This window comes from Equus quagga, chromosome 7 (genome assembly GCF_021613505.1).
Source record: "Equus quagga isolate Etosha38 chromosome 7, UCLA_HA_Equagga_1.0, whole genome shotgun sequence".
NCBI lineage: Eukaryota > Metazoa > Chordata > Mammalia > Perissodactyla > Equidae > Equus > Equus quagga.
Genome location: NC_060273.1, coordinates 87,353,130 through 87,368,222, shown reverse-complemented (window position 1 = coordinate 87,368,222; position 15,093 = coordinate 87,353,130). Strand labels below are relative to the sequence as shown.

Below are 15,093 nucleotides of genomic sequence, written 5' to 3'. Positions count from 1 at the left end.
CCGGTCTTGACCCAGGGTTTGGGATAATTGTTACCTCCTGTAAGTTGGCCTTCACTTTGTGGTAAAGTATACATAACAAAATAAACCATTGTAACCATTTTTTGACGTACAGTTCAGTCCATTAGTACATTCACGTTGTGCAGCCATCATCACTGTGGCCTTTACTATTGGTTTAGAGCAAAAACCCACAAAATGTTGAAAACACCCTTGTGATTTGTGGCTTCATGTTGCTGTTCCTAGTGAGCCATTGACGAAATCCACAAGGACTTGTCTGAAAGCAACCTGCTCATTTGGAGAAAAATCCAATAGTAATGAATAGCAGAAAATAGCAGCACAATCAAAGCCATCAAATGGAAAAAGATGATTAAAAATCCAAACAAAATGAAACTGGAAATTTTTACCTATGCCCTCCTAAGGTCCCATAGTCAAATGATGTAAATTGCTGGACAGGGCTATATTTTACCACATGCTCATAATGATGAATATTCAAATATGGACATTTTTAGCCATGAGTGAAAAAAACTGGCATGGAAAAATTACATGCAAAGCTTTTAAAAATGTTTTTTGTGGAACTGATGTTTGAACACTTCACTGGGGGAAACATTTTGTGGGGGTTTCATTGTCCACTAGTTTTTGGCCCGGAATTAAATAATTACATATAGAAAGTTCCTGGTGTGGTAGAAGCAATAGGGGATAAAGCATTTCACTGTGTTGAAATGTGGGCTTTTGGTCAGATTTTCCAAATGAGCTATGCCTTCTCGCCATACTTAAGGGAGCAAAGTTAGAATTATGAGTAGGTTTTTCATAGACTGAATAGGAGTTTGACCTACCTCCCTGTTTATCACGTTGGACCTTTACTCACTTTTCCTATTTGCCACATATGTATATGTTCTGAACTGGGAAGTCTTTGTTATTGAGGAAAACTGATGTTGCCAGCAATACAGTATAGTAGTCAGACTTTGAGGAAAAAGTTAGGCAGATAGCCAAGAAGGGTGGGTTTGTTACTTCATGCCAGCCCTTTTCCCTTATGAGAGTGGATTAGGAAAGAGAGAACGTAATTTATCTGAGCTATGACATTGGTTTGTTTCATGGTGATTGACAAGTCCCTTACTTCTCTGGGCTTCAGTTTGCATAAATAAAATGAGAAAATTGGATGATTTAATTAAAAATTGGATGATAGAATTAAAATTCTATTGGATGTTAAATGTATTCTAGGTCCTACATTAGGGGTTCACAGATTAGGAGAGGGACATCATGTACAAGTAGATATGACACAGTTAGTCATGAAACTGACATATCAGCATGATGGGTCATATGTTATGCCTCAGGTACAATCTCGTTTGAGGAGCTGGGTAAGGCTTCCCAAAGCAGACAGAGTGTAACTGGAGTTTAAAGCGAAGGGGAGGCTTTCTCCAGTGAGAAAGGCCTGAAGAGTGTTTTAGACAGAGAGAAGAGACTCAGTGGAGGTGTGAAGCTACAGAGACTGTCAAGGGAATGAAAAAAAAAATCTCCTGTGATTAGGCCAGAAGATGCAATAAGGGGGAAATGATCCCAAAATGTCTGGTGAGATCAGACCTCAAAAGCCTTGTCTGCTAGAGTATGAGGTTCTTCTGTCTAACTGTGGATTATCACAGGACTACATTCTTGCTCCTCTGTATTTCCAGAATTCTGGAATACTGTAATTCTAATGTGAAGAATCATAATGTCTTTAAATAGGGGGGAATTATTCATAAATGTAACTACCTTTAGTTTGCAGCAGTTTTTTCTTCTCAGTTAATAAAAGCCTTCTGGTTATTAGTTGCACAGAAAAGAATAGATCACTAAGTATGCCTTCCCTTCCCCTGTCTCCATAGCTGGTTTGGCCTGTTGGTGCCTGAACTCCTCAATACCTTTGGATTATTATATTTGACAGGATCCAAAGTCTCTATCAAAGGAAATAGATCATCAGCTATCCAGTGTTACAGAATGGTGAGCACTTAGAAGATTGGCCAGTTCCTTTTCCAGATATCAGTCTAATAACTTGTGCTGTGAAGAGGAAAGTGCTAGAATGGAGATTTTGGGTACAGGGTCAGGTGCTGCCTCTTCAAAGTATTTAAGCTTTCTGTATCTCATTTTCCCTGTTTATAAAATACACAAATTGTACTTATATACCTAGCAATTGATGTATGAAGTGTTCTTACCGTTTGTTTCGTCTTTTTAGTCTCTAATATTGAATAATAATCTTATTTGAGCCATATATTAGATCTGATAGCATGTAAATATCATAATGCTGAGCAATTAAACATTATTGAACAGTTCCTTTGAGCAAGGCATTGTGCAGATACAGAGAATACAAAAAGAAGATGAAGGAGTCTTGGTTTTAAGGAGCTCCCAGCCTGGCTTGCCAGTTGCAGATGTAAACAGGAAAATACAGTAGGTTGAGCTATGTGCAAATGTAGGTGTGTCCCAAGTGCTGTGATGGTCCTGTCTTGTTCATCCATTTTCATTTCCACAGCATTGGAAGATATTTAGCCTTTAGAAGGCACTGAATAAAAATCACTGAATAAAATACAACTCATGCAGTACTTTATTATGTTTTAAAAGTCTCTAAAAAATTAAAATACGAAAAAAAGCAACAAATTAAATTCCATGAAAGAGTGCAGTGATTATGTGTGCTCAAAATTAACACAATAGTTTTTTTAAAAAAGCACATCTGGGGCCAACTTGGTGGTGTAGTGGTGAAGTTTACTCACTCTGCTTTGATGGCCCGGGGTTTGTGCTTTCAGGTCCTGGGCACAGGCCTACACACTGCTCATCAAGCCATGCTGTGGCAGCATCCCGCATACAAAATAGAGGAAGATTAACACAGATGTGAGCTCAGGGACAATCTTCCTCAAGCAAAAAGAGGAAGATTGGTAACAGATGTTAACTCAGGGCCAATCTTCCTCACCAAAAACAGACAAACAAACAAACACATCTAAGTGCTGGGCCGAGGTAAACTAGGTGGTCAAGTACATACCTTGCTATGGTTCTCTTTAGATAGACTGTTGAAATGGCTATCAGTAATTTTTAGATTATTTTTTCCAGGATGATAAAGAGTGACTACTAAAACTTTATCTACTTAAATTTAGAGTTTATACAGTAGTCATTTTGATTAGCTTTTGATACAGCCCTGTGTAAATTCAATTTTTTTGTTTTGTAATTTACTGCCTTCTTAAATCAAAGTGTTCAATTCCATTGTAAGTTTTGAACACTTAAATATTCTGGGGCATCTGTTTTGGATGAGGCACTTTATCAAGTATCAGTAAGAAAGCAGGGGAGAAGGGTGTCAGGGCAGGGATGGGGGAAGAGTGGTGCATAACTGGGAGAACTGAGGTAGAAGTGGAATCAGCATCCAAATGAACAAAGTAAGATTGCAGACTAACCTCACACAGCTACCTCATTCATTCAAGCCGGATCTTAGGAATGGTGGAAAAGATATTCTAAACAAATCTAAAGCAATATTTTAAAAGAATGCTATCAGGACATCAGACATTTTGAATATCTCCTGAAAGACTGAAAACAGTTTGGGTTGGATTAATGGAAAACATAAAGGCATTAGAAAACGTCTGTGAATGGTGGGAGCTATGCCAGAGGGGCTGCTGCATGTGCTGGGAAAGGGAATGCAATGAGCAGAAGGGGGCTCTAGAACAACAGTGTCCTTGACTCTTTCTGATGGCCAATTATGCCAAGCAGTGGAGGCCAAATGTACGTCCCTAGGCAATGGCAGAGAGCATAGAGGCCGAGCTTTCCTGGGCATGTGATGACACCAGAGGATAGAGAGTCTCCACCCTCAACAGATGACATATTGACTCGTTGCACCCTATAAAAGGTCCCACCTGTCTTTTCAAATAACTGGAGGACAGCTGGCAACTGCACCAGTCACAACAGGTAGGTGAGCAGGGAAACTAAAAAGAGATGAACTGACACTGAAGAATATCACACTTGTAAGAAAATGAACCACATAAAAGAGAATCATCAGACTCTGATTAATTAATAGATGAAGCAACCAAAAAGATAAGAGAATACTAAGGCAGATGTATATTGATGGAAAAAATAAATTTAGAAAAACAGGAATAGCTGCTTTCCAGAAAACATGATTAGATATAATGGAACTAAAATTATATGATTGTTAGAATGAAACACTCCATAGATGAATTAAGTAAATTTGTGACTTGGAAGATCAAACCCAGAAATTATCCCAGAACATAATATAAAGGACAAATGGATGCAAAATATGAAAGAAAAATTGTGAGCCATGAATCATAGATCAAGATGGTCCAAATTTCTCTAATAGGAGTTAATTTTTAAAAATCAGTTAAGGGATAGAATTTTAAAAATGCATGCAAATGTACCCTAGACATTTGATTCTAATTTAAATCACCAAAATATACATTCATCAGCCAGGCTTTTAATGTGAGGCCAGATACTACTCCTTTGAGGGTATGTCAGGTAACTGGTGTTCCAGCTGAGCCTTATTCGACATGTTCCCAAACCGATTTCCAATATAGGTGTCTGTATTTGGAAGAAAAATTGAAGACAAATGCAAGGCAATTTATGTGTAGAATCCTGGACTTTTAAAATTTTCGAATCTTTTACAGTTGTTTCATCCCAAATAAAATTAGAGCAATTTTTTTAGCACCTTCACTTTTTCAGGTTTTTCCAAAATTTTCATGGAAATGAAGACATCTTTTGCATTCATATTTCACTGGCTTTAATATTTAGTGTATGATTAAATTATCTAATTACAAAATGTGACTACATGTGTTCAAACAAATACAGCTGAGTCTTGGTAAACATACAGGCTGACTGGTGGAAATAATTGTCTACAGCAAGACAAGAGAGGAAGGTACTACCTGTGAGTGTTCAGCATGTGCATGCCTCAGTGATCATATTTTCTGGATGGTGTACAGAGTGTTATTTAATTCAGTGATTCAAGATGACTTGGTTGCTATAACCAGTGTTATTTAGGTAGAGGTTAAAAGAGCGTTTTTTGTATTAGAATCAAATTGTCAGAAATCAAGGAAGACACACACCTTCAGATTGAAGGACCCACCACCAAACTCAGAGTGCCATAAGTAAAGAGAGGCCCAAACCTAGATATGTCAGATACATTAGAAAATCACAGATAAAGAGAAAATTCTGCAAGTTCAATAAAGAAAAGATTATCTACAATGGAAAAAGTGTCAGATTGATGTTAGAGAGTGAATCAGTGTGCTGAACGCTAGAGGATCATGAGTTGATGGCTTCAGAATCCTGAGGAGGTGTGACTTTGAATTCTGGACTCAGCCAAACTACCATTCAAAGGCAAAATAAAGTCATTTTCAAAATTATAAGGACTCTACCATACAGAACCTCTAAAAAGATAGGCGTTGAAAAGTCTTCCTCCAACACCTCTTCTCCACTTATTACTCAGTGTTCCTTCCTAGAGGTAGCCAAGGTTACTAGTTTCTAGTGTATGGTCTATGGGTAGTTGATGCGTAAACAAATAAATATGAATATATAAATTTATATCATCTTAATCCCACATTGGTTACACACACACACACACACACACACACACACACGAGATTATCACATATGAGTGCATAAAGAGATTCCCCTTTTTTGGTAATTCCATTTTGTCTGATTGCAAGTGTATCAGTTTGGTATTGGCGTACGTTTAATTGATCCCAATATTTTCCTGTTATGAACAGTGCTAAATGTATAGGACTCTGTAGATATGCCATTTTGCTGATGTAACTTATGTCTGTGTCAGAGGGCATGTGTGTGATAATTTGAGGAGATATTATCTGATTACACCCCATAGAAGTGGTGCCATTTTACATTGTTAGGCTAGCAGAGTATGTGAGTACATCTTTCTCTGTACTGTTACTGATATGGGTATTTCAAAAATTTTAATCTTTGAGAAATCTAGTAGACAAAAAATATTATCTCAATGTAGCTTTGTTTTGGGTTTTTTGGGCGAAGGAAGATCCGCCCTGAGCTAACATCTGTTGCCAATCTTCCTCTCTTTTTTTGCTTGAGGAAGATTGGCCCTGAGTAACATCCTGTGCCAGTCTTCCTCCACTTTGTATGTGACTCATGGCCTCAGCATGGCCAACGAGTGGTGTAGGTCCACACCCAGAATCCAGACCTGCAAACCGTGGTTGAGCGTGCTGAACTCAACCACTAAGGCATGGAGCAGCCCCTCAATATAGTTTTAATTTTCTTTTTGTGTTATTGGTGAGAGCGAGCGTCTTTTCATATTTTTATTCTCATTTCCTTCCTTGTAACCTTTCTGTTGATATCTTCTACTCATTTTTCTGTTAGGTTTTTGACCTTTTTTGTTTCTAATTCCAGAGCTATTTTTATATTATTATTTTAAAAAGATAATGTTAATAACAAAATAATACATGCTGAGTATAGAAAGTTTAGAAAATATGTAAAATAAGTTATCTGTAATCTCACCACCCATAGTCACTGTTAACCTTTTAGTGGCTATGCTGAGAAGAAAATATAAATATCAAATAAACATTCATAGTTTTTTTTCAAATTTATTGGTAAGTTAGGAAAAGCAGATTTTCTCAAACATCATTTTTGGTTCATAAGATTGGCACCAAGTAAGCAGATTGATAATGCCCAGTGGGCATGCTTGGAGAACACTTAATCTTACACATTGTAGGAGAGTAAATTGGTAAAGCCTTTTGTTCAGTATGTATTAAAGATTTAAATGTGCTTACCTTTCTTTTCAGCAATTCTGCTTGTAGATGTCAATTTTGGAGGGATATTCATGTTTCTGCAAAAGATTTATGTATAAGCCTCTTCATTGCAGCGTTGTTTTCAAGAGCAAAACACTAAATATTCATCAGTAGTGGGCTAGTTACAATTGTATATTGTGCCGAATGCCCAGAGAACAAGATAAAAGACATAGTTCCTTGCTTCAAGGAATTTACAGTCTTGAAGGCGCTGTTTCTTTGCCTCAACTTCTTGGCCTCCCTGTGTTCATCACTGTTTTCTGATTTAGTAAGTACTCCATATCTCTTTATTGCCTTTAAGTGCACTTCTATTTAAGGCATCCAGTTTAAAATTGAGAATGGCAGGTATGATCATGGTCATGGTGACACTGACATATGGGAGAAATTTCTGTATTTAGAGTGGAGCAATATGCAGATACTCAAATCTTATTTAAAGAAATGATATAGTGAATTCTAATAAAAAGAATCATCATGCTGATGGAATAAGTGACATTGTACATTAAATGTTAATAAACTCTTGAATTATGTATTAATCTGTGTTTTAGTATCCTGAGACAATTTGGACATGGAGCAAGTTTGTGAGAAGAAATTTTCTTTATTTAATAATATTTGTTTATTTAATTATATTTATTATTAATATTGTATTATATATTTATTTAAAGTTTATTAGCTGAATCATAAATATGGCATACTTTTTTAAATCAGGAAGTTCTTTACAGGGGCCTTAAAATACTTTTTATGCAACACTAAACAGAGTACATTTTTTTGAGCTCATGTCCAATTGACTGCTTCCTGGTTAATTGCAATTCCATTTTTACCCCAGATGATTATGGTTCTGTTTTTGTGAAATAAAAAATAATCAGAGGAGTTCTAGGTTCCTGGTAGATGGGGAGTGTATTAGGTTAGGGAAGTAATCTTGACATATTTTGAGGCAATGGGAGAGCCAGTGGTCCCTCTTGGATTATGATTTGGGGGGTTTCCTGAAAGGAACTTTTAAGATTCCCTGAGCCAAGTGAGGACCATAATTTGATGCAGAGTGCACTTAGGGTGCAGCCGTAGTGAGCACATCATCTTGTCTCCATCTCATCTTTATTCTGATGCCAAGCCCTAGACTGAGAGAAGTGAGAAAATGGGATCTCAGCCATTTCAATGCTACCCAGAAATTTGTGCAGAGTTATTGCATGGTGGTGTTGGGAAGGCCCTTGGGTATTAGATATTTTAGTACTTGCGTTTTCCAGCAAGAGAAGCTTGATTTCATTTTATAATTAATGTGTGTATATCTGCAATAAATTATTAACTGTTTAGGCTTTAACTCAGATGATCAGGGAGTGGAGCTGATGAGCACAGCCCACTTTTGGCACGTTAAACAGCTTCTGCTTTCCTATTGCTTTCCATTTAGAAAAAATAAGATCTAAATATATATATTTTTTCTTCACAAGTACATAATGTTACCTTGCCTCAGAGTTCTTTTAGTCCTCTTCCCTCTGCCTGGCTTCCCCTAAGATATAAGACCTCTTTCGGCAGTGAGCCCATTCATCGGATCTTTGCTCCTGCTTCTTGATGCCCTGTTTCTGAAAGTCTGGTGTGCAGGTACCTATATCAAAATCATGGCCGTGGGGGTGAGGTAGAGGGAGTTGAGGATTCTCTGCTTAAGATCAAAATCCCAGATTGAATTTCAAAACTAAGAAAGGTATTTAAAAAGCATCCAAGGTAATTCTTGTGCAAGCTACAGTTTGAGGGTGTCCACTCTAGTGATTCTGAAAACTCCGGAGCTGAGGATCTTTAATGACTGGGTTTGCATCCACCAAACTTCACGCCCTAGGCATCTTGAATGGATTTTAATATTCTTTTTTAGCTCCAATTATAGTAAATTTGGATACCTCCTGTCCTTACCTTTAAAATCCTCCCAGGAACCCACTCAGATGCCATTGAACTAGAAAGGATTTGATGGATTTCAAATTATTATTTAACAGGCTATAAATGTGAACTAGTTAGGAGATAATGTAATGGGACCTTAATGCCAGTCTGAATGTTTTCCTACTCTTTAGGTGAAAAAGTATGCAAAAGTTAAAACTTGCTTCTTCTTCTAGAATTTGAAAGTAAATAGAACTAAATTATTTCCAACTGTCATCAGCAGTTTCATGGGTAATACGACAGAAGACTTACTCCAGCTGTTTCACAATAGTTATTATAATAAAATAAAATTTATCAGAAATAAAGGAAGAAACGTGTCTTCAGACTGAGAGGGACCTACCAATACCACCATGTTTACATGTGGATTAATGAAGACCAAGGCAGTTGTAGAGGAATATTAGGAAATCAGTGGGAAAACTGTGAACTCTTTGTGAGAGATTATCTACACTGGAATGGCAGTGCAGTGTGGTCAGGTTGAGAGGACCTTGGAAATGCATAAGAATTAAATGGTGAGCTATCTCAAATGGCAGAAACGAAATAACCAGTCTTATCTACTCATTCACATTTTAAGAATTTGGATGTCAAAAATACTGCAAAACTCATTAGAGTTAACAGTCAAAAAACATTAGCATGCTGAGAGGAGTGGCCAGGCAGATAATTATATCAACTAGTCTGATTAGTGCAAATGGTCTGTCTCCACTAAAATTAGGATTTGAATGTATGTAGTAGCAACTAAAACTTGGTAGGTACATTTCCATTATAAAACTATTATATTACAAGTAAATATTTTAGTGTGCCCAGTTCATAGATAGGCAGTTCAATTATTGACAGAGGAAGCTGTATATACTTAGCGTAGGGTCTTTGTGATGTTATCTGACTGTGGTTGTGTGCTTGCAGATAAAGTAAATAAAACTTCATATCTTCACTACAACAAAATAGAAAGTCTCTGTGATTTATTATGAAAATAACAATTACGTATAAATATAATTAACAAGGTATAATGGCTGAATAATTCATTGTGGAAATGTCTTTTTATAAATTTAATTATTTAGTGCCCCGTTTTGTCTACTAACATGAGTAATTCTTGTGTCTCTATAGATCTCCAGTTAGAATTTTGTCAGTTCAGAATAGGTGGTTTGAATTAGTAGTGTTTAAAAACTGTCAAATTGGTATCTTAAGATGAAAGTTCCTATGTAGAAATTTTTCTAAGTAGAACCTAATTATTTCTCATTAGTAAGATAGATTCATGAATATGTCAAGCTGATTTTTCTAGGGATAAATCATTATTTAAAATGTAACAAATTGAAAAGGATATTGTGAATGATTTTTTTTCTAAAATCTTTTCTCTGGTATGATTTACATGCCATAAAATTCACCCGAATGTAGAACTCAGTGATTTTTAGGACATTTGCAGAATTGTGCAACCATCACCACAATCCAGTTTTAGAGCATTTGCATCATCCAAAGGGGTCCCTCATACCCATTTGCAATCACTCTGTTCTGACCCCAAGTCCCAGGCAACCGTTAATCTACTTTCTGTTTCTATACATTTGCCGTTACATTCCATATAAATGAAATCATGTAAAATCTGGCCCTTTGGGTCTGGCTTCTTAAACTTAGTATAATACGTTTGAAGTTCACCCATGTGGTAGCATGTATCAGTAGTTTATTATTTTTTCTTGCTAAGTAGTAAACCATTGTTTAGATATATCACATTTTGTTTTTCTTTTCATCAGTTGATGGGCATTTAGATTATTTCGACTTTTTGGCTATTATGAGTCATGCTAATGTGAACATTTGTGTACAAGTCGCTGTGAAGATAAATATTTTCATTACTCTTGGGTAGATACGTAGGAGTGGAATTGCTAGGTCATATGGTAAATTTGTGTTTAATATTTTAAGAAACTGCCAAATTCTATTCCAAAGTACTGCACCAGTTTACATTCCCACCAGTAATGTATTGTTTCTCCACATCCTCAACGACACTTGTTATTATCTCTTTTTTTATTACAGCTGTTCTTGTGGCTTTGCAGTGGTATTTCATTGTGGCTTTAATTTGCATTTCTCTAGTGACTATGTTAAGCATCTTTTCGTAGCCATTTGTATATCATCTTTGGTGTAATGTCTATTCAAACCTTTTGTCTGTTATTGTCTTTCTACTATTTAGTTTTAAGAATTCTTTATATACTCTGGATGTAAACTCTTTGTCAGACATATGATTTTCTAATGTTTTCTTCTAGTCTATGAGTTTCTGTTAATTTTCTTAATGGTGTGTTTTAAAGCCAGTTTTTATAATTTTGAACAAATCCAGTTTATCATCTTTTTCTTTTTATGGAATGTGCTATTGGGGTTGTATCTAAGCATTCTGTGTCTAACTCAAAGTCACATAAACAATTTCCTCTGTTTTTTTCCGTAGTTTCGGGTTTTACGTTTAGGTCTATGATTCATTTTGAATTAGTTTTTATGTATGGTGTAAGAAAAGGGTCTAAATTAATCTCTTTGGCTGTATATACCAAATTATCTCTCAGCACCATTTGCTGAAAAGACGTCTTTACCTCCTGAAGTGCTGTAGGACCTTTGTCAAAAGTCAACCATAAATTTGAGTTTACTTCTGAACTATTAATACTCTTCTTTCTATCTATATGTTTATCCTTATGTCAGTACCATACTGTCTTGATTTATACAGCTTTATAATATATTTTGAACTCAGGAAATGTAAGACTTTCCATTTTGACTTCCTTTTTCAAAACTGTCTTAATTATTCTGGGTACTTTGCATTTTTATATAAATTTTCGGATCAGATTGTTAATATCTGCAGCGTCTGCTGGGATTTTGATAGGGATTGTGTTTAAAGATCACTTTCGGAAGAGTTTCCGTCTTAAACAATGCAAAAGCTTTTTGCTACCTGGAAATGACTATTACTAGAGCAATCATTTGGGGATATTTTTGAATACTCCATTCATTAATAAGGAACAAAATTAGCTACTGACAGCCCATATTATAATGGACAAGATTTAAAATTCATGAAAGATTTATGAGAACAAGTAACCAAAGCCTCTCATTTGGAGGTATACAAAATAGTAAGTTACACAATTAGTGTCTTTGCAGGATTAAGACATGAATCCAAGTCAGACTCTGGTATTGTTTCATATACTCCACTGCTGTGGAAAAGACTGAAGTTGTTAGGATCGGGGTTCAAATCGAGTAAACAAATAAATATAAACACACTATCAAAATCCAAGTCAGCTTTTTCAGGAAGTAGATTCTAGTGGCAAACATTCAGAGTTATTCTCTAAGTTTGTTTCCAAATTATTGTGTGTTTATTTAAACGGAGCCAAGAATTCCAGTATAGTACCTTTTATTAAAAACCAAAGCAGTACACTTTCTTTAGTAATGTGAGTTTGGAGAGGTATCTTTCCACTATTGGAATCATAATTGAGACAACATTAGGGAAATAAAGGCCCTTAGTAGTTAATCTTTTGTTGTTAGTGCCATTGAGCCAATTTCAACTCCTAGTGACCCCATGTACAGCAGAGCGGAACCCTGCCTGGTCTTTTTGCTCCATCCTCTCACCTTCCGGTACTATCTCAGACAATGCTCTGCTGCTATTCACGGGGTTATCATGGTCAATTTTTTCGGAAATGGGTGACCAGGTCCTTTTTCCTAGTCTGTCTTAGTCTGGAAGCTCTGCTGAAACCTGTCTTCCATGGTTGACCCTGCTAGTATATGAAATACTGGTGGCATAGGTTTCAGCATCACAGCAACACACAGCCACCACAGTGTGACAACCGACAGACAGATGGTTTGCTTCCATGATGAGGAAACAGACCTGGGCTGCTGCGGTGAGAGTGCCGAATCTTAACCACTCGACCACCAGGACTGGCTAGATAGTTAATGTATTAGGTATTCATTTAGTAGTAATGTAAAGAAGCCTAGTAAAGGATAGAAATACTGTATTTAGTTAATTTCGATAGATAATTTTCTACATTTTGGCAGCTCTTACATAGGGGGTATGATAACACCGACAGTATCTTAGAATTGATAAAATTTATGTGAGGGCAGTTGTGGACTTGGTGTCATTTTAGAAAGTGAACATTTATGAAGGCCCAGTTGCAACTGTTCTCCTGGAAAAACTTGGCTTAGGAAGTAAAAGGGAATGATATCTGAATAGTTATATTTAAATGTATGGTTTTGAAAAATAGTGTGTAGAGATATACACAGGAAAGCTTTATAGTTTTTTTTTTAAAAATGTGCTTAAATTTTTTCTGCTCAAATTGACCATAGGTCAGGATTAAACCAAATTTTTGTCCCTGTACATTTTATATTAGATCTGAGCTTTAAGGAGTAAAATGACGGCCCAAGAATTCTATTAAGAGAGATGCTTTGGAGTTGACAGAGGAAGTTGGACAAGGCATACATACAAATATCCCTTGAAATTTAGGTCCAAATCTTAGCTGGTAAAGTGGTAAATTAAAAAAATATATTTGAGGGGCTGGCCCCGTGGCCGAGTGGTTAAGTTCGCGCGCTCTGCTGAAGGCGGCCCAGTGTTTCGTCAGTTCGAATCCTGGGCGTGGACATGGCACTGCTCATCAAACCACGCTGAGGCAGCGTCCCACATGCCACAACTAGAAGGACCCACAACTAAGAATATGCAACTATGTACCTGGGGGCTTTGGGGAGAAAAAGGAAAAAAATAAAGTCTTTAAAAAATATATATATATATATATATATTTGATAACTAATTTAATTCCCATGATTGTTTATTTTGCATTTTCAGTTTCTATCGTTCCTTCTCCTTGTCAGGATCCAAGAGTTTACGTAATCTGTGTGAACTGATATGACCTTTCTGTGATGGGGGTAGAGTCATGAAGGGGGTCAGTGGGTGGAAAGATAAAAGAGGAGAATTAAATCCACTGATGGGTGTTTAGAGTGTGTTTTAAGCATAAGAATATGGAATCCCCTTATTTCTATTTGAAATGCTTTTGGAATAACATACTCTAAAGCATCCTAGGGGACAGCCTAACACTGCACATTAATATGGTTAAAAGGTCTCCAAAGCATTTGCCTATAGTTAGCTCAGTTGTAGTATTTTAGTAAGTGTTCTAATAACTTGGCTGCTCTTGCCTTTGGCTGTGGAGTCTCCACAAGTGTACAGTGTCCAATTTTGGGGTGCTTGGTCACATGGTCTTACGTGTTCTGAACCTTTTAATAACTCACCATAGGCTTGTAAGAGAATACATCAGACTCTATATTGCAACTGCATAATCAACTGTCTGTTTAATCCTTCTTTCATTTCTTTCCATTACCTATTTCTCTAGAAGATACACATTCAGTCATGTATTCAGTGCTTATATCCTGTCCTATTTCCGTAATTCTGAAATGGATTTCAATAAATTAGTCTTAGAGAGTTAAAAAATAGTACAATATAAGTGAAAGAGAAAACAGTGGAGGTCCACCATAATAATATAACTGGTTGTAACTATGATAATAACATAGGTTTTAAAAGTACTTTACAGTTTATAGATTGCTTTTACAAAAATTTTGAATGTAGTACGTCTATACGTTTTTGGAAAATATGTTATCTGCCCAACGAAATGCTTATGTGTGAATCTAGTTTTTATAAACTGAGTGATATTTTAAGGACCCTATAGGATGTAGCTATGTAATGAAAACCTATTGTGATTTTTTCGGTAAATAAAATAATAACTCCTAATTTAGTATCACTTTCTTAGAACAAATCTTGTTTGGAAATGCCTTATTTTTTACTTTTCAGTAATTTAGCATACTCATACATTTTGAAGTGTTAATAAACTTTACATATGAAAAATAAGAATAGCTTTCTATACTGCTTGCCATGGTAAATGACAAGAAACATACCTGCAAGAAACAGAAAGGTGCTACAATCTTCTACTAATCATACCTACAAGGGCAGGAAGCAATTTACATCTCCACTTTTTTCTTTATCAAATCAATAAAGAAAAATTCATGACTGGAGATGCAGTGTTTCTATTTGCATCAGTTTTAAAAAACAAAGACTTGGGGCCGGCCCCATGTCCTAGTAGTTAAGTTCAGTGTACTCTGCTTTGGTGGCCCAGGTTTGCGGGTTCGGATCCCAGGTGCAACCTACATTGCTTTTCAGCCATGCTCTGGCAGTGACCCATATACAAAATAGAGGAAGACTGGCACAGATGTTAGCTCAGGGTTAATCTTCCTCAAGCAAAAAAAGAGTAAGATTGGCAACAGATGTTAGCTCAGGGCTAATGTTCCTTAGCAAAAAACAAAACAAAAAACAAAGCCTTCAAGCCCAGAATATAGTATCTACTATTTATTAATTGCTACTGTATACCATACTCATACTGCCATAAGATATGGCTAATTTTAATAGAAACACACTAAGATACATGCTGTCACTCAATTTTATAGA

At 36.2% G+C, this 15,093-nt stretch overlaps 1 protein-coding gene across 1 annotated transcript in view; it reads left to right on the top strand.

Moving 5' to 3' along the window:
* ADAMTS19 (ADAM metallopeptidase with thrombospondin type 1 motif 19) overlaps window positions 1-15,093 on the top strand; it is a 236,109-nt gene that overhangs the window by 2,302 nt on the left and 218,714 nt on the right. The gene's annotated exons all lie outside the window — the stretch shown is intronic.